This window comes from Pongo pygmaeus, chromosome 18, assembly GCF_028885625.2.
Source record: "Pongo pygmaeus isolate AG05252 chromosome 18, NHGRI_mPonPyg2-v2.0_pri, whole genome shotgun sequence".
Classification (NCBI taxonomy): Eukaryota; Metazoa; Chordata; class Mammalia; order Primates; family Hominidae; genus Pongo; species Pongo pygmaeus.
Window position 1 is genome coordinate 61,708,841 of NC_072391.2, and position 23,957 is coordinate 61,732,797.

The following is a 23,957-nucleotide window of genomic DNA, read 5'->3' on the forward strand; positions in this document are numbered from 1 at the left end:
ACCAGCTAGTGAAACCCATCTAGTAATAACCTGGGATCTACCAAACAAAACTGTTTTGTGCACAGGGACTGCAAGAGACGATATAAATGTTGGCCTTCAAGATAGCTGTGATTTTTTAAAATTATCACAATGGATCAAATTCATTGTCATTAACATCTCAGCTCTGTCAGCCCCTTGCCTTCCAGCTCAATGATGATGTCTCAACATTTACATCTCCATCTGCAACATCTTGGCTAATCTCCAGATATATTAATTCAAATTCCTGCTTGAAATCTCTACTTAGATTTCATATAATTCCACCTGAGCATTGACAGAGCCAAAAGCAAACCTTTTACTCTCTACCACATCCTTCCAAATCTGTTTGTTCTCTGGCATCCCTATGTCATTAAGTAATGCCACCATATTGAAATTGTTCAACTGAAAACTTGGAAAACAATCTCAATCCATGACTCCTTCAGCACCTTCCTAAAGCTAAATGTAGTATAATTGTCTCCAACTGACCTTCTTTTCACTCTTCTCCCAACTCCAAGCCTATATTTTCTCCCTACAGCAGCCTGAGTCATCTTTTCATATTATCATTAGGTAGCATTATTACCCTTTTGAAATATCATCAAAATATTTTCATAATACATTTTATAACATACGAATGACACCTACCATATCGTACACATTCTTACTTGGCATGACCCCTGCTCATTTTTCCAACTCTTTTATCATTCTTTTCCTTGTTTATTCTTCAAAGCACAGTGGCATTCCTATTAATTCTGGGAAAATAAAAGTGAATACTTACCTTGGAAATTTTTTCTTGCTGTATTCTTTTTCTGGAAGGATCTGCCTCCAGGTCTTCTCCAGGAGGGACTCTGACTATTCCCACATGTACCCAAATATTATCTTTTAGCCAAGCTTTTTCTTACAATTCAATATAAGTCACCACCTTGTCCATCTTCCCCTGACATATCACCTTTTATTTATTTATTATATTTGTCATATTATTTATTAGTGCTTATTAATTTATTAATATTATTCTTAAGATAACTGAAACTCTAGAGATAAAGTATCTTGCTTGGCTTATTGGCTACCATGTTTTTAGCTTCAGTCACAATGTTTGCATATTGCAAACACTCAACAAATTTTTTGAATTAATGAATTGATATCAATCATAATATCAATTGCTAACTTTATTTAGCACTTAATATGCACCAGTTTTAAGCAATTTAAATGCACTATTTCATTTCATTCTTACATTGGCTTTATGAGGCACCACTATGCTAAAGAAAATTACAGTTGTTAAAAAGTTACAGCTTTATCCTTGTAGAATTTACATTAATAAACTTATGGGTGGCTTTATTTATCTGTTTATTATATAAGGAAATGAAAGTGTTTACTAATTTTTAATTAATTTCTACATAATTTCAAGGTGGAAAAGAATATACTAAGAGTAGTGTATGTGAACTGGGGTATTTTTTGTAAAACACTGTCTTGGTCACCTTTGTGTTGCTATAAAAATACCTGAGATTGGGTAATTTAAACAAACAAAAAAGAGCTTCATGTAGCTCATGGTTCTTCAGGCTGAGAAGTTCAAAGACATAGCCCTGGATTCCAGCAAGGGCTTTCTTGCTGTATTACAACAAGTGGAGAATGGTGGAGAAGGACAAAAAGGAAGTGGACTCATGTGAACATGAGAAAACATGAGTGGTGTCCTGGCTTTATGAAAAACTCATTCTGGTGGTAACTAATCCATTTCCCCAAGAATAATCCACCTTCACAAAAGTGAGAACTGACTCATTACTGCTATATCACCACCAAGTCATTCATAGGGATCTGTACCCCTAACCAATTACCTCCTAGTAGTTCCCACCTCTCAATACCACTGCATGGGGATCACATTTCAATATGGGTTTTAGTGGAGGAAAACAAATCATATCCAAACCATAGTAAACCCAAACATTTTCCTTGGCAACGTAAAAAATCTACTTACTTAAAGCAAATGAAACAGTGTCTAGAAGTAGAGCATCTTTTAGTTATACAAACATATTATGCTAATGGGGCTTATTCTTTTATTACTATAAAGTATTGTGAAAATGTTCTCAAATTGTTTTGGACAATAATTCATGGAAAAAAATAACAAATGCTCATAGAACTGCATGAAGCAATACTGCTGGAAAACAAAATAAAATGTGTGATGGTGTTTTATTGATGGTAACAATATCATCTAGTACTTAGTTGGCAAGATTAATATGTATCTAGGACTTGGAGCTATTAAAACCCATCAAACGTATCTCATTAGCTGTTAAAGTATTAAGGAAATAGAATTGCAATTATCTAAATCATCAAAACAAGTCTGCTTAAAATTTTATTCTCAGAGCTTTAGTAAAGAAGATATGGCATTTTAAAATAAATAGTCCTCATGACTATTTACTTAAAGTTATCATGTGATTCTTCATCTTGGCCAGGTAAAGAAGTATGTGTTACTGCCTCTGAGTTGGCCTGATATGGCAAGACTTTCAAGGTGAGACTATCTAATAAACTCCCTGAGTGTTAGCTAATAATACTTAGTGTCATTCTATCCTTCCATATAAGTTGAATGCAAAGTGCAAGCTATGGATTTGGGAAGGTGGGCAGAAGAACTTAAGAATGTTTTGGAATAACCAGACTTAAAAACTATAATTTAAGATGTTTTGTCGTTGTTGTTGTTTTTGGAGTAGGGGCCATAAAGTTAGCTTCATAACCAAGAGACTCTGAGTTTATGGTCAGGGAGGTTATTATCTGGTTTTGATCTGGGTACCTTCCAGCTTTATTTCTTTTTCTTTATGGTATTTACCATTGAAAAGTGCATATCACAAAAATTAGCCAGGTGTGGTGGTGTGCACCTGTAGTCCCAGCTACTTGGGAGACTGAGGCAAGAGAATCTCTTGAACCCAGGAGGCGGAGGTTGCAGTGATCCGAGATCGCGTCAAAAAAAAAAGTATTAATTATAGAAAAAACTAAATGCTTACTACGTACCTCATTCTCTCAGCCATTCTGTTTGATAAATTTCATGATCAGTAATATTTAATATAGAAAATAAGACTCAGATAATTAAGTAAATTCCCAAATAGGTTAAAAAAGCTGAAGTTCAAATTCGTTGATTAGAAAACACTGGGCCCCAATCGATGGTCCTTAATCTGTTCTTGAACCCTCTTCTTCCATTTCCCTTTATATAAGTTCAATGCAAGACTATACAATGATCACCACCATGCCAGACCCCACAGGAGGTAGCAAAGAAAAAAGAATACCTAGATGGATCTAATTCATATATTGGTGCTGATAATTAAATGTGATTTTTTAAAATGCTAAGCACATTGACTGGGTTATAGTTATGTTTATCAAATCATGCAGTTTATTTTTTCTCCTTCTCCTCCTATTTGATGATGATGGTGATGATAATGATAATGATGACTCTATTTCTGTCTTCAGGAATTTAAATCTAATGAAAGCAACAAATATAAAGACAGATAAAATCATTAAATGAAAGAAATTTGGTAGATGTTAGAGGTGCTATGAGTACAGGAGATGTGTCTTAGAGTATTTGGTTTAAGAGATATCTTAAATTTTGAGTATGATTTAGCTTAGTAGAGGAGAAGGAAGTCTCAGCATTAAAACTTTCTTGAACAGAGATGTGAAAGAAATGCTTTCAATCCCAAATCAGCTTGATTCTGAGTAGATAGTGGTAGAAGATCCTCTTCTGGAGATTCTGACCCCTTCTATTCAATGCAGATGATCAAATCTCCTGAGGTTTATAAAGCTCCAAGCCGAATCCTACTCCATTCAGAAGTGTCAGATTTCCCTACAAAAGAGGAATAAAAAGGAAAACCTCTGTGGAGTCACATATATGCATCTCTCTCAAGATATACTTTAGAGCTAAAATGCTCCACCCCTGATTCAACAGAGAGGCTTGTTGTAGGGCTTTCTAGAAGCAATGGCTCTGTGAATACCTGTTCTAGTTCTTATAACTTTCTCTATGAAACTTTCTGGCATTAAATTGACTGGTTTTAGTCATTTCTATCCCTGCCCTGCCCAACCACAGCGACTTGCAATGATTTTTTTTAAAATTTTTTTCTAGTCACTGATTAGTTCAGCTAGGATGAATCTGATTTTTGCTTAGTTTTGTGCAAATTTCCTCCTGTGAACTGCTGCTGGTCTGCTGGGTCCCTGCCAAGGACACTTCCTCACTTGGAATCTTGTTTAGAGTTTCAGGCAGCAAGTTGGCAGCTGAGATGTTTGTAGTCATAGTAACTCCAGCAGAAGATTAGGGATGCACCTACGTGAAGACGTCTGGCCATGTGAATGTGAAGCTGCCTTTCCCAATACTTCCTTCTATCCATTCATTCACTGATTCAGCCTCCACACATTCACTGAGAATCTCCTACATTTCCTACCTTGCATTTGATACAGGAAATGCAGACTTGAACATTACTTAGGTGCTGCCTTTGAAAGAACCATTCATTATTTAATCCCTGAAAAAAATTTTTTAGGACTTCTATATGCCAACCCTTCTCTGAGTTCTTGAAATGTAGGGAGAAGATGAATAGGACACAGTGCTTATCCGTATAGTATATGTCATCCAGAAAAACAAAAGAGCAACCACTATGCATAGAGCTCAGTGCCATATACATTATTTTGAATCTACTAAAATACACAGACATAAATGCAAACTTCACTGCAGTGAGGGAAGTGTCACATAACTCAATAGTAGTGGATCTCAACCATGTACTATATGGCCCTACCTGGATACATTTACTAGTGTCTGGAGACATGTTTGATTATCAGACCTGAGGAGTGTTACCAGCACTGAGTAGGCAAAAGACAGCAATACTGCTAAATGCCCTACAGTCTATAGGACAGCCCTCCACAACAAATAGTTATCCAGCCCCATATGTCAATAGTGTCCCTACTGGGCTTCACTCTACAGACAAATGCAGATGGCTACGAGTGAAAAGGAAGGTTTGATTCACCATCTTGAGGATCAAAAAAAGGCTTTCCAAGAAGAAAGCATTTCAGTTGGCGATTGTGGACTTCACTACACATTAGCATGATTTCTTATGAACCTGAAACCTTATAGAATAAACACCAAGTGACAGAAAATCCTCTTTGGTTTATTTTCACCAAAATTACTGGGGAATATTTTTCCAAGTGATTTTGTTAGATATTCCCAACTACTCTGTCATGGATATGGAACAAATAACAAATACTATTTTTCTGAGAAAATTAAAACTCAAAGGGATCATGTTTTGTTTTATACATCCCTCTTAGTCCTAAGTCACCACTGTTCATAAATGACACTGCTCATCAAGTCTGATAATTGCCAAAAATAAGCCATGCTACTCCAGCAATGAAGAGACAGGAGAAATATCAGAAATTCTTCACAATGTATAATGATAATGTTCTGTTGAACCACAAGTTGCACTTTTGTGTGATTAAGTATCAGGTGCCTTGGATATTTTTTTTAACCTCATTAGAGATCTTCTATTATTTAACAATACCCTAGTTAAATAATCTGACAATGCCATGCTGTTTTGGTTACTGTAGCCTTGTAATATAGTTTGAAGTCAGGTAGAGTGATGCCTCCAGCTTTGTTGTTTTTGCTTAGGATTGTCTTGCTTATGTGGGCTCTTTTTTGGTTCCACATGAAATTTAAAGTAGTTTTTTTTTTTTAATTCTCAAGAAAGTCAATTGTAGCTTGATGGGGATAGCATTGAATCTATAAATTACTTTGGGCAGTATGGCCTTTTTCACCTTTCCTCCTATCCATGAGCATGGAATCTTTTTCCATTTGTTCGTGTCCTCTCTTATTTCCTTGAGCAGTGGTTTGTAGTTCTCCTTGAAGAGGTCCTTCATATCCCTTGTATGTTGTATTCCTAGGTATTTTATTCTCTTTGTAGCAATTGTGAATTGTGGTGTATAGGAATGCCTGTGGTTTTTGCACATTGATTTTGTATCCTGAGACTTTGCTGAAGTTACTTATCAGCTTAAGGAGAATTTGGGCTGAGACGATGGGGTTTTCTAAATATACAGTCCAAAACAGATATATAGACCAATGGAACAGAACAGAGGCCTCAGAAATAATGCCACACATCTACAACCATCTGATCTTCGACAAACCTGACTCAAACAAGCAATGAGGAAAGGATTGCCTATTTAATAAATGGTGCTGGGAAAACTGGCTAGCCATATGCAGGAAGGTGAAACTGGATCACTTTTTTACACCTTATATAAAAATTAACTCAAGATGGATTAAAGACTTGAACATAAGACCTAAAACCTTAAAAACCCTAAAAGAAAACTTGGGCAATACAATTTAGGACATAGGCATGGGCAAAGACTTCATGACTAAAACACCAAAAGCAATGGCAACAAAAGCCAAAATTGACAAATGAGATCTAATTAAACTAAAGAGCTCCTGCACAGCAAAACAAACTGTCATGAGTGAACAGGCAACCTACAGAATGGGAGAAAAATTTTGCAATCTATCCATCTGACAAAGGGCTAATATCCAGAATCGACAATGAACTTAAACAAATTTACAAGAAAAAAACAAACAACCCCATCAAAAAGTGGGCAAAGGATATAAACAGACACTTCTCAAAAGAATACATTTATGCGGCCAACAAACAGTAAAAAAAGCTCATTATCACTGGTCATTAGAGAAATGCAAATCAAAACCACAATAAGATAACATCTCACCCCAGTTAGAATGGTGATCATTAAAAAGTCAGGAAACAACAGATGCTGGAGAGGATGGGGAGAAATAGGAATGTTTTTACATTGTTGGTGGGAGTGTAAATTAGTTCAACCATTGTAGAAAACAGTGTGGCGATTCCTCAAGGATCTAGAACTAGAAATACCATTTGACCCAGCAATCCCATTATGAGTATATACCTAAAAGATTATAAATCATTCTCCTACAAAGACACATGCACATATATGTTTATTGCAGCACTGTTCACAATAGTAAAGACTTGAAACCAACCCAAATGCCCATCAATGATAGACTGGATAAAGAAAATGTGGCACATATATACCATGGAATACTATGCAGCCATAAAAAAGGATGAGTTCATGTCCTTTGCAGGGACATGGATGAAGCTGGAAACCATCATCCTCAGCAAACTAACACAGGAACAGAAAACCAAGCACCACATGTTCTCACTCATAAGTGAAAGTTAAACAATGAGAACACATGAACACAGGGAAGGGAACATCACACACTGGGGACTGTCGAGGGATGAGGGGTTGGGAAGGGATAGCATTAGGAGAAATACCTAATGTAGATGACCAGTTGGTGGGTGCAGCAAACCACCATGGCACGTGTATACGTGTATGTAATAAACATATTACGTATGTAATAAACCTGCACATTTTGCGCATGTATCCCAGAACTTAAGGTATAATTTAAAAAATAATAATAATCTGACAAACAGCATCATTTTGAATGAGGACCATTAACAATGACTATTTAAACCCTTTAGAAGAGCATTGATTTGAGGAACTCCCCAAAAAACTGCCAAGAAAACATAGAATTGTTCAGAGACCACATTTGACAAGAAATGGAGTAAGGAATGGAGTTGAGCTTCATTAGTTATTTCTCTAATGGACTTCCCACCTTCAGGGAATGCCAGAGTTAATCAGGTAGATAACTCTTCAGATACTCTGCATCACCTAAAGGTTTAGTTGAGGCTTATAAACACTTGCCCACTTAACCATTTGTAGCTATTTCCTTTCAAAGCAAGTTACCCATATCTGCTTATTCTACCTTCTAAACATTTTTCTAATCTGTTCCTAATCTCTGCTCTCCAGTGCACAGCTGATTTAGGATATTGACTACCGTATCTTTTATATTCTGTTCCCATATTACATCTAAATTATTCAGCTAACATATTTATCTAAAATCACAAACATAATTGGATTTATTTTGAAAGATATAATCCAGGAATGAAAAACTACCTCAGGACAGAAAGAGAAGATAACCTTAAAGTAATTACAATGAAAAACAAAAGGAGTTGTTTAATTCTACCCGGAAGGCATTATGTAGAGGTCACCTCTAACTGCTGAGAAGGGGATTAGCAAATTTTAGAGAGGTGTTAACAGCCATGATCAAACTGTGACCTTCTCTTCCATGTAATCAGGACTGAAATAGCACTGAAAAAGAACCTCATCATGTGACTGGTGCTAATTTTAACCTATTTTGCACCCTGTAACTCATTCCATGCCTCACCAGTGGTATGGATCCCTCACTTTGAGAAACACTGATTCAGGCTTGTCATCTTAGCCTGGACCATGGCAAGGCATTTAAATAGGCCTCTGTGTCATTCCCTTCCAAAATGCCCCCACACTAGGCACCCATGTGACTTCAAAAGGCAGATTTTTTTTTTTCTTTTAAACCTTTCTCACTTTGAACCATAGAGTGGTTTCATTGTATGGTATGTGTCTCCAAAAACAGTTATTACAAGGAACAGAACTTTTAAATTTTTTTAAAAAATTTCTGAAATTGTGTTTTGAGTTACCAAAAGACAATCATGAAAAGATTGAAAGGTGTGGATGTAGTTTCTTTCTTTTATCTTAGCCAATAATAATAACTAATATTTATAATATCAAATTACTCAAAATACTTAAAGACAAAACAGCGTCAGGAACTATTCTAAGTAGTTGTATATATTAACAAATGAAACAGATCCGAAAACTGGAGTACAGTGAAGTATCCTGTCCAACATTTCAGACTCTATTAGTGGCAGAGCCAAAGCATCGCTCAAATTGAATACAGGTGGTCTGGCTTCTGAGTCAGTGTTTTCAGTCATCTTTAGAGCAACTCAAAATCTAATATATCTCATTAGAATTTTTGGTTATGTGCACATTTAATAGGTTTGCATCCTTTTAGCTTCTTTAGATGAAATGAGGGACACTGATACAGAACACCAATTTTATGCAAACTACAGACAAACAATTTTCTGTCAGTTTGGTTATCAGTGGACCTGAATTTCTGTGTGTGTGTGTGTGTGTTTGTGTGTAAGACAATAAGGGAAGAGTAGAGAGGAGCTTTGCTAAATTGTATAGAAATAGTATATTATGAGGTGGATTGTAAGATCATTTTCACACATTGGACATTAATTCTATAGAATACCATTGGATTCTGAAACTCTTTATGTAGATTCTTTAAAACTGTCATTTGCAGCTTGTGCTAAGCATGAAAATGGATTATGCATTTTTAGGCCTGTCTTGCAAAGAGGTTATGATATCAACAGTTCCTGTTTCCCATTTTCAGGGCAGAAGTAAATCTAGATTCCTCTTGCAAGACACAGCTTGTCACAAATGCTAGACTAAACATTCAAAAATAAAGGTGAGCTCCAGAGAGAGCACAGAGCTTCCAAAGGCCAATTTGTACACCCTGTCTTGAGAGCTATTTTCTGACAGACAACAAAAGATGCTGTTCTCGAAAGAAGAGCTTATTTATTTGGGTTGTCTGCAGTAAGCTTGTTTGATGTTTCTTTGACTCTTGATCTTTGTTGGAGGAAAAGTGGAAGAGAAAGAGAGAAAAAAAAGTCTACTAAATTGGTGAAGTTCTGGTTCTAATGTTGGAATAAAGCACTCTTTAACCCAGATGGAAATACAGATCTACCTTGGTTTGCCTTCCTCTAACTTCCACAAGCTGTTTGCTGTGGGTTGTACTCCAGCTCTCCCTGCTGGCTCAGAACCACTTGCTCCTTGGGACAATGCTGGCAGGGGGAGGAAGATATTCAATAAACTTACTCTCACACCTTTTATGAATATACAGGGATTAAGATTAAATTGCTACCTCCTATGTGGAATCTGGGGAGTCAGCTTTGATTATTAGATACCGGCTTATCGGAATGGACTGTTGAGTCTATAATTTTGAGTCTATAAAATCTTTCTTATTCCATAATCTTAGCCTGGTTAGTAGCACTCTTCTCAATTCTTTATCCCCTTCTTTCCTTCTCTCTCTCTCCTTCTTTCTCATTCTCTCTCTTGTGTATTCATTTAACAAACATTTCTGACAGTTGTTCTACCATTATCTATGAGAATCATAAAGAACTTTCACAGATATATTAAAACACAATTTCCTAATAAAGATGTCATAATATATGGGAAACGATATGGAATATCACTTATTGGTTAGCTTTTGGGATGTCTTTGGAAGATATCTAGGACCTCTTCAGACCTGGAATTAGAAAAGCCACAAAGAGCCCAGGCAATCCTAAATCTTTATTCTTCTCTTCTATGCTTATCTCTAAATCTGTGGTATGTTCTTCTTTGTACAAACTGCTTGTCTTGGTTGCTTCATGTCCAAAACACATATTTTCTAGGTTAAATTGTTTCTATTACGCAAGTAAAACCAAACTCATTTACAGGCTCCCAGTCATTCCAAATTTCCCGGAAAAACAGTTTGATTATCTCCACTTGCTTGAGATGTAATGCCAATGTTTATGTGATTTCTTAAAGAAGAGCTTGTCTCTTTTTCAGCCATAATCACTTGCTCTGTCTGGTAGGGATGTCCTCTCCTCTACTTTTGTAGTTCTGTCTTAAAGCCCCATATCATCATCATCACCGCCATTGCCCTGATTATCTGCTAGAGTCATGTTATGGTGCCCCCGGGCTTGATTTCTCTCCCTGGGTGCCAGCAGAATACTTTAACATATAATAAATGTTCAATAAAAGTTAGTGGCAGTTTAGTAATGATGATGTTGATGATCAGCAAGAAAAGAAAAAAATTATTCCAGGCCAAATGGCAGTTAATTGAGTCAAATTTATCTCAACTAATTAACTGGATTAATAAGTCTGCTTAGGCGAAATTTATGTCCCCACACAGTAGCCAGATAGGTAAATAGAGATAGTCTTAGAAGAACACATGGTATGTAAACACTCAGTAAATGTCAGTTAATATTATTCATCTTCCCATAAAAGTGTCTTGAGGTGTGAAAAGAAACCTGTGTGTGTGCCTCTGTGTGTGTGTGTTTATGTATATGTATCTTTTCCCAATACCCTTTCATCTTCTAAAAAAAATTTCCTGAGTCATTTTCCACCATCCCAATTATCCATTTTGAAACATGTCTTATTTTTTATGAATTGGTGTTTTGGGGGTACATACATTTCAATATCGATTTTTGAAAATTATTTAATACTGTTAGTGCTGCTGGATGGAATAATGACAAAAGGAGGTCTTTAAAGAAAATGTTTTTTATTGTAAGAAAATTAGAAGCACTGGAAGTTCCAGCCAGAGCAATTACACACACACACAAACACACACACACACACACGAAGCAATAAAAGAAATGAAGGGCATCCAAACTGGAAAGGAAAGTGAAATTATCCTTGATGGCACATGATATGATTTTATATTTAGAAAAACCTAAAGAGGCTACCTAGAAACTATTAGAACTGGTAAACAAATTCAGTAAAATTGTGGATATAAAATTCTAATACAAAAATTAGTAGCATTTCTGTATGTCAATAGCAAACAGTCTGAAAAAGAAACGACGAAGGCAATTCCATCTACAATGGCTACAAATAAAATAACATTCTTAGAATTAAATTTAACCAAAAATGTGAAAAATCTCTACATTTAAAACTGTGAACATTAATAAAAGAAATTGAAGGGGGGACAAGAAATTGAAAGATATCCCATGTTTATGGATAGGAAGAATTAGTATTGTTAAAATGTCAATATTACCTAAAGAAATCTACAGAATCAATGCAATACCTATCAAAATAACAAATATAATTTTTACAGAAATAGAAAAAAAAATATAAAATGCACATGGAATCATAAAAGACCCAGAACAGCTCAAGCAATTCTGAGCAAAAAAGACAAAGCTGAAGATATCACATTACCTGATTTCAAATTCTAATACAAAGCTATATTAAACAAAACAACACGATACTGGCATAAAAACTATACATACAGACCAATGGAAGAAAATAGAAAATCCTGAAATAAATTCAGGTATTTGCAGTGAATTCATTTTCAACAAAGGTGCCAAGAACATACACTGAGGAAAGGACAGTCTCTTCAAAAAATTGTGCTAAGAAAACTGGATATCCATATGCAGAAAAATGAAACTAGATTCCTATCTCTCACCACATAAGAAATCAAATTGAAATGCATTAAAGACGTGACGTAAATCTACTATCTGAAACTATAAAACTTCTAGAAGAAAACATTCGAGAAACACTTCAGGCTATTGGTCTGGGCAAAGATTTCTTGAGTAAGCCTTCAAAAGCACAGGCAACCAAAGTAAAAACGGATGAATGCAACCACATCAAGCTAAAAAGCTTCAGCATAACAGAGGAAACAATCAACGAAGTGAAGAAACAACCCACAAAATGGGAGAAAATATTTGCAAACTATCCATCTGACAAAGGATTAACAACCAGAACACATAAGAAGCTCAAACAATGCAGTAGGAAAAAATAATCTGAAAATGGGCAAAAGATCTAAATAGACATTTCTCTATTGCTGCTTTACAAGAGCTGTTTTCTGTCCTGATGTATTGGGGTGGCTATCAAATTCTCTTATGATATTTAAAACTTAGAATATTTACTATAGCCTTTGTGAATATGTCCCCAATTCTCACCTACTTGACCCTGAATATGTCTTCTTTAGTTATGCACAACACAAGATTCCTTGCCTTGTGAAAGCTCTTGAACAATATTTTTTTGATCTGCTATTCGATATTTTAGTTTTGGCCTTTGTGTATTAAGAAGTCCGCAATGTACCTGCAGTACTGTGCTAGGCACAAGGGAAACAGTGGTGAATAAAACAGACATCCAGATACTCCTAGAACATATAGGTTAAGGGACAATATGAACCATAAACAAAAAAAAAATACAAATCATCAACTTGTTAATACACAAAGATCATCAACTGATCTTTTAAGAGTAAATGCCAGGAAGGTAAAGCTTAAGAAAAGTTATATATCATACACAAGGGTGTAAAACTTAGCTTGGCCAGTCAAAAAAAAAAAAAAAAAAAGGGTGTCCCTGTGGAAATGATGTTTAAGCTGAGACCTCAAGGATGAGTACAAGTTATCCAGTTATTGAAAGAGGAGACAATCAATTTGAGGAGAGAAAAAAATATGCTAACTCTCCTTCATGCATTTATTTATCTATTCAACAGACATTGATTGAGTGCCCAATTGATGCTGAGTACTGTTGGAGACAGTGGAAACTCAGAAGAGAACAAGTTAGGAAATTTTAACTCGTTTGGAACTGAAATTCTAGTGAGGAAGGCAGAGTGCACACGTTCTTTTGGAACTTAAATTCTAGTGGGGAAGACAAACACATGAGAAAATGATGCTGTTTCTACCACTGACCTATGTAATGAATGAAATTTATGGCCAGGTGTGGTGGCTTATGCCCGTAATCCCAGCACTTTGGGAGGCTGAGGCAGGCAGATCACCTGAGGTCAGGAGTTTGAGACTAGCCTGGCCAACATGGTGAAACTCCATCTCTACTAAAAATACAAAAATTAGCAAGGAGTGGTGGTACACACTGGTAATTACAGCTACTCAGGAGTCTGAGACAGGAGAATCGCTTGAACCCGGGATGCAGAGTTTGCAGTGAGCTGAGATTGCACCACTGCACTCCAACAGCAATATATAATAGGTGGGTCTGGGCAAACCTTTCAGAGGAGTTAAGTTTCAGTGGGTGAAAATGCAGTATACATGTGAAACTGAGAAGAGTTCAGTATAGTCGGAGTGAAGAACATCAGGGGCAGAGATGTGCATAATTCGTCTGGAAAAGTATGTGAGACCAGTTCCTGCAGGAATCTGTGATTTTGAGTATTTTCCAAAGGTCAACGAGCAGCTATTAAAAGGTATTAAACAGGGGCATCACATGATCTTATTTGCATTTTGTAAAATGAGTAAAAAAGATCATCTGCGGAGCATGAATGCCTGTTAAAATCTCTCCTGAGCTGCTAATAGGCATATAAAGACTCGACATTGACTGTCTGTACTATTAAAGCTGAACATGCAGGCAACCAGGTGACTCATTAATCCCATTCCTAGGTACATTACCCAACATAAATGCATGAATATTTGCACCAAAACAGATGTGCAGCATTTGATATTTGAAACATTTGAAATTGATAGCAACACTGTTTGTAGTATCTCCAACCTAAAACCAAACCAAATGTTCATCCAAAGTGGATTAAATAATGAATTATATCGTATTCATATAATGGAATACTTTGTAGCAATAAGAATAAACAAATTACTGCTACACACAACATTGAGGACTAGGACAAACAAGACATTGAACAAAGGAGCCAAATGTACAAGAATACATACTGCGTGATTTCATTTATATAAATTTTCAATGTAGGCCTTTAGTGTTTGAATTCAGAAACTGGTTGTCTTTGAGGAGGAGAATGGGAATACCTTGGGGAGGTGGCTTCGGGATACTGGTGATGTTCCATTTCTTGATCCAGGGAGAAGTGGGATACATGGGAATTTACATTATGACGATTCGTTGAGTTGCACAATTGTAATTTTTGCCCTTTCCTTGTGTATTTTATAATTCAATTAAAATTTTAATAAAACCAAGAAACCAAAAAAAAAAAAATGTTAAGAATAATGGCCACAGGCCAGGTGTGGATTGATCATATCCCAGACCAGAAGGTATAAGAATAAATAAGTAGATTAAAGTGATACTCTAAGGACATTAAGAGGCTCAATGATTGGTCACTGAGGAATCAGGAGGAGTCAGATAATTGTTAGAATTTTGTGTAAACTTACTGTTTCCCTCTCTTCTGCAAGCTTCTTAAAGGTGTGTCTGTATCTCGTTCCTGTTATCCCCACAGCCAAACACTACAATGGATGTGGAATAAATGAGCAACAAATATTGAATTAATAAATAAACATCACACTTTCTGATGAGGCTAGAGGCTGTCACTTGATAGCAGAGGATAAAGAGAAGAAGAAAAGCAGGTCAGTAAGCTGTAGTGCTCTCAGATGTTACTTCATCAGAAAAGGAAATAAATACAGAGTTGTTTTGAACAGCAGTATCGATGTTTTCTTAGGTCTCATGGACACAGCAGTGAGTCCTGACACGGGGTGGGAGAACATCTATTGACAATCGGCACTCATCATAAGCCTTTTAAAGTTTTCTGCGGAAAGCCAAGATGAAGTAAAAATAGCACCGTATTATTCTAAGTCTGACTGATGGGAACAGTTGCATAAAGGTTTCTTGTTAAGCGCATCAAATGTTACCCTTTGTGTGACTTTGGTTTAGCTTGCTAGTCTGATTAAATTCCATTCACCAGCAGAGGAAGCGATTGGTATTTATATGTCTGAAGCTGCTCTGAGTCTGGCCGTCCTAGACAATGTGGATATTTCTGGAGAGAGAGGGAGAGAAAAGCCAGGGTTTATCCACTTGGTTTATAAATGGTCACTAAGAACAAATAGATATTGTGTAACCACATGAAGTGCAGTCAGGTTCAGTAGATCTGCCTGCATCTGAGCTGTTTCACATCAGCTTTTTTCTTTCTTTCTTTTTTTTCTTTCCTGGATTTATAAAGCTTTTAACAGTCATTTGCCAAAGATGTTTTTTTTCTTCGTGGTAAGTGGATTTTTTTTCTACAATATATTAGATGCTTAATCACTTTCTTATAATGGGCATATTTAGAAAAAACTGTTTCTTAAAAAAAAATTGAGGTTCATGACTATAAACAACAGCTTCACAGCTTGGACCATGGCTAGGCCAAGGGATTTTGAGTGAGGCTGGCTAAGTTTTCACACCTCTGCACTTACTCTTGTCACAGACATGTGACACCAATGAAGGAATTTGGGTTAAGGGCCTGTTTTTCCTTAACCGTAAAATCGTGAGCATACTATCTAACTAACAGTTTTATCAGCATTTCAGTCTTGAAATAATGTATATTTAACGCCTAAGATGATTCCTGGCATACAGAGACATAAACATATATGCTACTGACATTCTCTTTGTCCGTATTTTGATGCTGAATTACAGTTGATTTTTATGAGCAGCTTTGTTTTATCGTATACCAAGAGCCCTAATTTATTTTACCCTAGGATAATTATATTTCAATTTCAGTTTTGCTTCCGGTTACTTTCCTTACCATCAACCATCAGTATTATTACTGTGTGTCAATGGATGCTGGTATTCCCATTTGTTCTTTCTTTATCTGCTGTGAAATCAGGTATCTACATTCACAGAAAGGAAGAGCAGAATCTGAGTTCAGGCCTAAGGGGGCCTTCATGGGTGAGTCCCTGGGCTCTTAGAGCAGCCCTTGGACATCTCTCTTGGCTGCTCAGGGTTCAACTCTTCGTCCTTGAGGATTCTTGTTGGATAAGTGAGGTCTTGCTGATACGTGTTGGAAACCCCTCAAGAAGTCATACTTTTGCGCATGAAGGATAGAAGCTCATTGTAAAGGTGTATAGAAATGGAGCTTAAATATCCTTAAAATAAGATTATAATGCATTTTATGAAAATAGACATTCTGCTATGCTCATTTAAGGGAGGCACCAATGTTAAGAATAACTACACATTCCTACTCTGATGAAAAGACAAATAGCTGAAATCAGTGTTACCAATAAGGAAAAAAATTAGTATACATTGCAAGGATCAGAGCAGAGCAAGGGGAAAGAAAAGAGCAGATCTATAAGCTGGGCGTGCTGACGAGTGCCTGTAATCCCAGCTACTTTGGAGGCTGAGAAGGGAGAATCGCTTGAGCCCAGGAGTTCAAGATCAGCCTGGGAAACATAGCGAGACTCTGTCTGAAACACAACTCTCACACACACACACACACACACACACACACGCACACACCAAACACAGATCATCTGAGGCAGTGGGTCTGGAATGAACTGGAGTGATCATCTGAAATGCAGATGATCCCACCAGGTAATACCAGTGTTTCTGGTTGTGGGGCCACGCTTTGAGAACTGGTTTGGATCCTGGCTACTCAAAGTGGTTAAGCATGGTGCACAGACCAGTAGCACTGGTGACACCTGGGAGCACTGTTATGCATGCAGTCTCAGACCCCCTCTCAGACCTACTGAATCAGAACTTGTGGGCACAGTAAAACCTAAGATTCACCAGTCTGAAAAAAAAAAAAGCAGACCTGAAAGCAAATAGACAAATGGTCAACCCACTGGTGGAAGAAAATCAGCTGTAATCAAGGGTTAACATTTGGGCAAATTCATATGGAAATGGAGTTTAAATGATCCTACATGTCAGGAAATTAAAATGGCAGAGGCGTAAGGGGAGTTGTCACAATAATATCTCACAAATGGAGAAATACCATTGCCTAGGATGACCAACTGTGCACAAGTTACTTTCCATCTTCTGGGTGTGAACAGAGCTCAAAAAGTATATTCTTGACCCTACTTCCTTCTATAAATTACTGATGCTAATACCTCCCTGTCTGTGGATGCACAGAGAGATAACAAAGCATACAGCTCTATAGCCTCTTTCCTTCAGATTTTCAATCTTCAGTGTATAGATGAAGCCACCAACCTGGCAAAGCACCCAGGGAAAGCAATTACTTCATTTATGACACATTTAAATTTGTTGAATAAACAATTTTGAGTCTTCTATGGGGCCTATTACACTTGAGCCTGAGAAGTACTTATTAATAATTTTTCAGTTAATATTTACTCAAAGCACTCTAAATCAGCATTTCTAAATAAAGCTGAGTCCAAAGGGCAGAGGGCTGGTAGGCAGATGATGAGGAAAGCTGACTCTCAACATTCCTTTAGAAAGTTGAGGTTTATAGAGGGTTGGTTTTGGCAACTCCACCGGAAACTTATGTTTAGATAGCCATCTAATTCTAAACCAGTTCTGACTTTGCCCAGAATTTGGGTATGAGACAATAAATTAGCCTGATATTGTTGGAAAGAAATCTACTCGGGCTAAGAGTCAGAAAACAAACTTGCTTTTATTAGCTCTGTGACCTTGAATATGGCACTTAGCATTGCTGAGGCTTAGAAGGTAGGAAAGTAGGGGTGGGCGGTGGGGACACTTACTGAGAGCAAAGCACAAAAGACTTCTACAACAATGGATATTAGCCCTGCTTACTCTGTCTCCATGCACTCAAAGACACATGAAAGAGACACAGAGATGTGCATTAAAATGCAGAGTTTGCTGCAAGCAGTTATCAAATCAACTTGATCGTATCAGCCATGTCTCTAAACTTATCTGTTTTGATTCTTCTTCAGGAACTACTTTCGGCTGGTAAGCAGATCTTACAGTACAGTAGTTAAGCATATAATGTTTGGAGCCTGACAGATATGGGCACAAATCTCAAGTCCACAACTGTGTGAACGTTGGTAAGTTGCTAAACATTGTTAAGCCATTGTTTCCACATCTGTAAAATGGAAAACAAATAATTGTTCGTACCTCAATGCTGTATATGCTGAATGAGAGGGAAAATGTATAAAAGCTCTTACCATAGCATAGTACAGAACCTAACACAAACTTAGCCTCAATCAATTCTAAATATTTTGACCACTGTGAATTTTGAATTATTTACTTACACTTTAATCAAGATGGCTATTTCTATCTATTTTATGATCTTTGTCCATCTAGATATCTCTTGCAGGATACTTTCCCTTGGACTACATTTGTAGCTCTTTAATGATTCCTAAGTCCGATGCATGACCAGTCCTTTATCCCAACCTCTCTTAAGTTCAATCCCCTTTCAGGTCCTGACCACATTCACCTTTTTTCCAGGTATATTAAGTTTGGTTCCTTAGAAGTAGGTATCAGGAAAAGGATCCATGTGAATACAAATAAATCAAGAATCGATTTTTTTTAATGATAAAAGATAGGGAATGGGGGAAGAAAAGAAGGCCCCACAAGAGTGCGATATCAAACAATGTGCCAGGGAGGTAAATGTTGGCTCAGCGCCACACGTGATCTCTGGAGACAGCATGGATTCTACACAAGTTTGCGTGATCTCTGGAGACAGCATGGATTCTACATAGGTTTGCAGGGAAACTAGCTCCCTGAAAATATTGGAATTATTCCAAACAGATGGCAAGATAACTGGCTATATCTGTCACTTATTGTTTCAGGGCTGCCCCAGAAATTTGAAGGTCTCCATGTATTAAGGCAAGTTAGCTACTGATAGCCTGAGGGAAGGCTGCCTGCTAAGAAGCACACATGCTAGCTCTTGAGAGTAAAGGTATACATGGAACTGACCATGAAAACAGTGTAAAAGGAATCATAGGAACATAGGCAGAGCCCTGACAGCATCTGCCATAACAATAATGCTAATATTAATGTAATCAGAAAAGGGGTCTTGATGCAGCCCCCAGGAGTGTGTTCTTGCAGACAGGAATTCAAGGTGAGTCAAAGAGAAAAGAGAGGGTTCATAGAAAGCTACCCTATTACAGAGTAGGGCATACTCAGAATGCAAGAAGAGGAATGCTTCACAGTGAGAAGAGATAGTTTCTTGAAAGCTATTCCATTACTGAGTAGAGTGTCCTCAGAAAGCAAGTGGAGGAATTCACTATCTTTGCTTGAAGTTTTTCTTATACAGGAGTCTTACCTATGTAAAGAATAAACTAAGCTGTGTCTACATGTAGTTAGGCTGACAGCATGACAAAATGTATTGTTCTATTGATTTAAATAAAACTATCTGTGATGTGTTAGTGTGTAAGTACATTAAAGTATAACTATAATTATCTTGAAAGCACATATTGTTATGGTTATTGAGACATCTAGGCTTTCTGTTTTTATAGGAGTTTGTCCTTACAGGCATTACCAAGCTGACTCCTTAGGTAAAAACATCTTAGGACTATGGGTCATGACTAGCAAAGACTGTGCCTTGCCAGTTGTAAGATGGAGTTGATTTTAAAATGGTGGCACTCTGGCTTTCCTAGGCTCCTGCTTTCCTAACATTAACATCCCAGCAAAAAGTTTCCATGAACATAGTAGTCTGCCCTTTGCACTTTTGCCATCATCTCATTTTGCTGGGTAAGGATTATTAGTCCCATTGATAGATGGTTTAGGTGAATATAATTTAACATACATGCATATGTACACATACATAGACATAAATATTTTCAAATTCCTGTTTAACAATTTATTCCATAATATTTGGTTTTACTATGAAAGTAGGTCATTTAATTAATTAATTAATGTTAGTTATACAAATTTATCTTTGCTATAGTGCTTTACATAAAAAGGGGAATAGTCTTTGATAAAATGTATTTTTAAGTCCCTTTTGAGTCAAGGCAGTTTCAGTTATCAAAAGTTTGCATATATAAATTGCATGGAAAAGTCCCAAAGGAGTGCAAAGAGAACTCTTGTCTCTCATCTGGGCTACAAGAGACACACTTTTCTAAGATTATGACTCATGATAGTTGCTATAATGATGCATATTAAAACGTTTTCTCAATAATATGAGAAACAATGTTGATTTTCAATTACACATGTAAAGAGCTGAATAGAGAATATCTGGATTTCTGCCATGTATTATTCTTCTCTTCAGTTCCTGCCGATCAGTTGAACCTCTCAAAATAAGATATGGACCAAAGATGGACCTCAGAATTCCCCACTTATCACTTCCTAGAATGAAAAGAGTAGAGAAACATCTAAATTCCTGATGTCTATTGATTCAGACATGCACATAAAGCAAACTGCAGTAATTAGGGTCATATAAAGTTCCTATAGCCATTAGCCCATCACCTTCCCTCATGGAAAAAGAGAACCAGGCAGTGGGATCTTCTCCTTGACTCCTGGAACCCCAGGCTGCCTTTCTTTTTATTTGAGTTAAGATGTGTTGGTTGCCTGGATACGGCTGAGCTTGTGAAAAAAATGTCACTGAGCTGCTGTCATGATGGCCATTTTATTACCATGATTTATAAATGGATTATCTGTGAAAATGGCTCTGGTTTTAATCATGCCCCCTGCAGGAAATGGCCTGTTCTTATTGGTTTGTTTCAATGACAGGTCCAGATATCCTGATATTTTATAACAGTTGGCAGATGCTTTACTGCAAATGATATCTATCCTCCAGAAAGAATTAGTTAACTTCTAATAGCATTAACCTCAGGAAGTGTATCCTGCCCACCCCCTCAATCTTATTTCAGATTCCTTCTTCTGGGGCATCAAGCTCCCCTTAGCTTTCCATCCTGTTTTCTTGTAATTCTGTTTTAAGGAGGAAGCAATCAACAACAAATTACTTCCACAATGTTCCACATATGGGAATCACTCTTTGATGTTTTACAACAAATGGATTTCAAATAGTGAACAGGAGAAGATGCACAGTTTCCTGGGTTTTGTGGTTCCACAGGAGGAAGGCGATGCTTTGCTAGGGTGCCTAGAATCAATCCTATCATCATCATCAATTTATTAAGTCTTTATCCCAAGCTGATAGCTTTACATATATTGTTCCTCACTTTCAAAGCAAGGTGGATAATCTTCAAAATAGGAATTATCTTCACCACTCCCAGTCACACAAGGTTAATTTAAGTGACATAGTTAAGTGGTAGGAGTGAGATTCCACCCAGGTGTCTATGATACAAACCTTCAGTTATTTTCTTCACTTCATTGCTTCCTAAAGCTTATTCCACAGAACACTAGTTCTGTACAATTTCCAAACCTCCATTCCCTACCTGCAATTAGGTTAAAAAACAAAGAAGCAAAAATAAATATCTGGGGATAGTTTTGAAGATTCACTGTACATGCTAATATTCTGAAAGCTCTAAGAGTCTCTAATTTCTGTTGATAGTTTTAACTGATCTTTTCCCAAAACTTAGTCAGACATGAAATACATGTTTAATTAACACCTGCTAATGGAACTCTGTAAATAAGGGTTTGCTAATAGCTTCACTAGAGTATATTTCAGTGCCTATACTTATAGATTTTTTCTTTTTTTTAAATCTACTTATATTTTTAGGAGTTTGATATGATTTTATAGTATTTGTAAAGTCCATACACTCTGTCTTTTTTTTTTAATCCCCACAGTAAACTTTACTTGAGCATGAAAGCAGTGTGAGTACCACGCTTTTCCTCATTTCATCTCAATTACAAAGATCAAAAAGATTAAGGATTTTGCCTAAAATTACAGAGCTAGAAAATGGCTGAGCAGAGAGTCAACACCCTCATTTACTTTTGAATTTTGAACAAGGAATCACAAGAAAGTGTGCGTAGACATTATCTAATCCTATTCCTTTTTTGGTCTTGGAAATATGAGTTTTTGAGAATTTAAGAGATGATACTCAAGCTTCAGAGTAAAAAGGCAGTGGAGCAAGGATTAGAATTCAAGTCTTCTCATCCTCAGGCTAAATCTGTTTCCAGAAGGATCTGAGTGGCACTTCTGGCAACACATCAAAAAGATTTCCTACCACTCCTTCTCATTTTAGAAGTTCAAATGTGTGAATCAGGTCATCTAGCATGCAATATGCTCAGCACCCTAATGTGTTTTGTAACTAAATGGAAACTCCACTTTTAATTAACTGACATTGATTAGCATATCAGTTACTCTAACTCATTACAAACAAATTAGACCAAAAATCTGACCATATGAGCATGAAATAAGCACTATTAAATTTCTATTTGGATAGAGATTCAACTAAACTGTTGCTTCTAGTATCAAAAAAACAAAATTATCCTTTACTAAGATTTAACTTGGAATCAATATTAAGAGCTGTCTCTAGTTTTCATTTTATATATTCCTCTCATCTCCGTATAATTTCCTGATCACCTGAATGATAATTAAATCACACCAAATGCGGCTTACATTCAACTATAAGATTTTGTCAGACATAAAAATTTTTAAATATATCTTAACATTTGAACATTTGCAAGATTTAAGATTTCTTTTAGGAATGAAAAATAGACTATAGTCATATTCTTTTTGTAGGAAGCATGTAAATAGGATATAAACAAATCTGACCTAAATTGAGTCATGGTTATTTTCATTTATTAATACTCAGTTTTTAGAGGAGATTATGTGCTTCTTATAAACAGTAATTCCCCCTAGCATTGCAAGATTATTTCTGTATTATTAGTTGTGTCTGTTACTAAAGGACAGTAAAATAGAGAAAAATGCTAATCTTCTCAAGCAACTCAGATGATGACCAGGTAAAAAAACAACCAAAAAAAAAAAAAAAAAAGAGAGAGAATACAGATTTGAAACTACAGGACTATGACAATCAATATGGGCCTTATTTGGCTTACTAAAACATGTAGAAGAATACAGTAAAGGAAATGGAATACATTTGATTTGAAGTCAAGGTATCTGCATTTAAATCTTATTTCTCCACTAACTTTTCATCCTCTGGTAAGAATGTTAATCTCTGTGGGCCCCTAAATATTTTCATCTGGAATTTACAGACAGACTGCATTTCCTCCCTTACAGTTATTTACTGTGAGTTAAAGGTGATTGATGTCAGTTTCTAATACATGTCTCACACAGTAGGAACTCAACACAAGGGGTGGTGTTACATTACCTTGTGATTGACATTTGCATGAAAATGATGCTATATAGCCAGGTTTGGTTCCAAATGGGTTAGGAATTTAGTATAGTTCTACCTATAGGTACAGGGACTTTGGTTATGTCTGCCTCTTAAAGTTGAGATAGACAATTGATACATAAGGAAATGTAAGTATATTTACTTTATTCACAGGCTGTGATCTCATTGGTGCTAATCAAATTGGAAATGTTGCATTATTTTTTAAGCTATTACAATTACATGTGAATAAATCTATGATTTATTAAACCATGCCTGTTACAGACAACTGTCATAGAATAAACTGAGCTGAAACTGAATGGCAGCCAGCAGGTTATCATCTTTCAAAGAGATTCAAAGCAGAACAGTGTATGAAAATATCATGAGATAGTTTGGTTGTGTGATCTTTGCCAATACACTGATGTTCTGAGATTTCCAGCTTCCTTACATGTCAAGTGGCACTAATAAAAAATAATAATA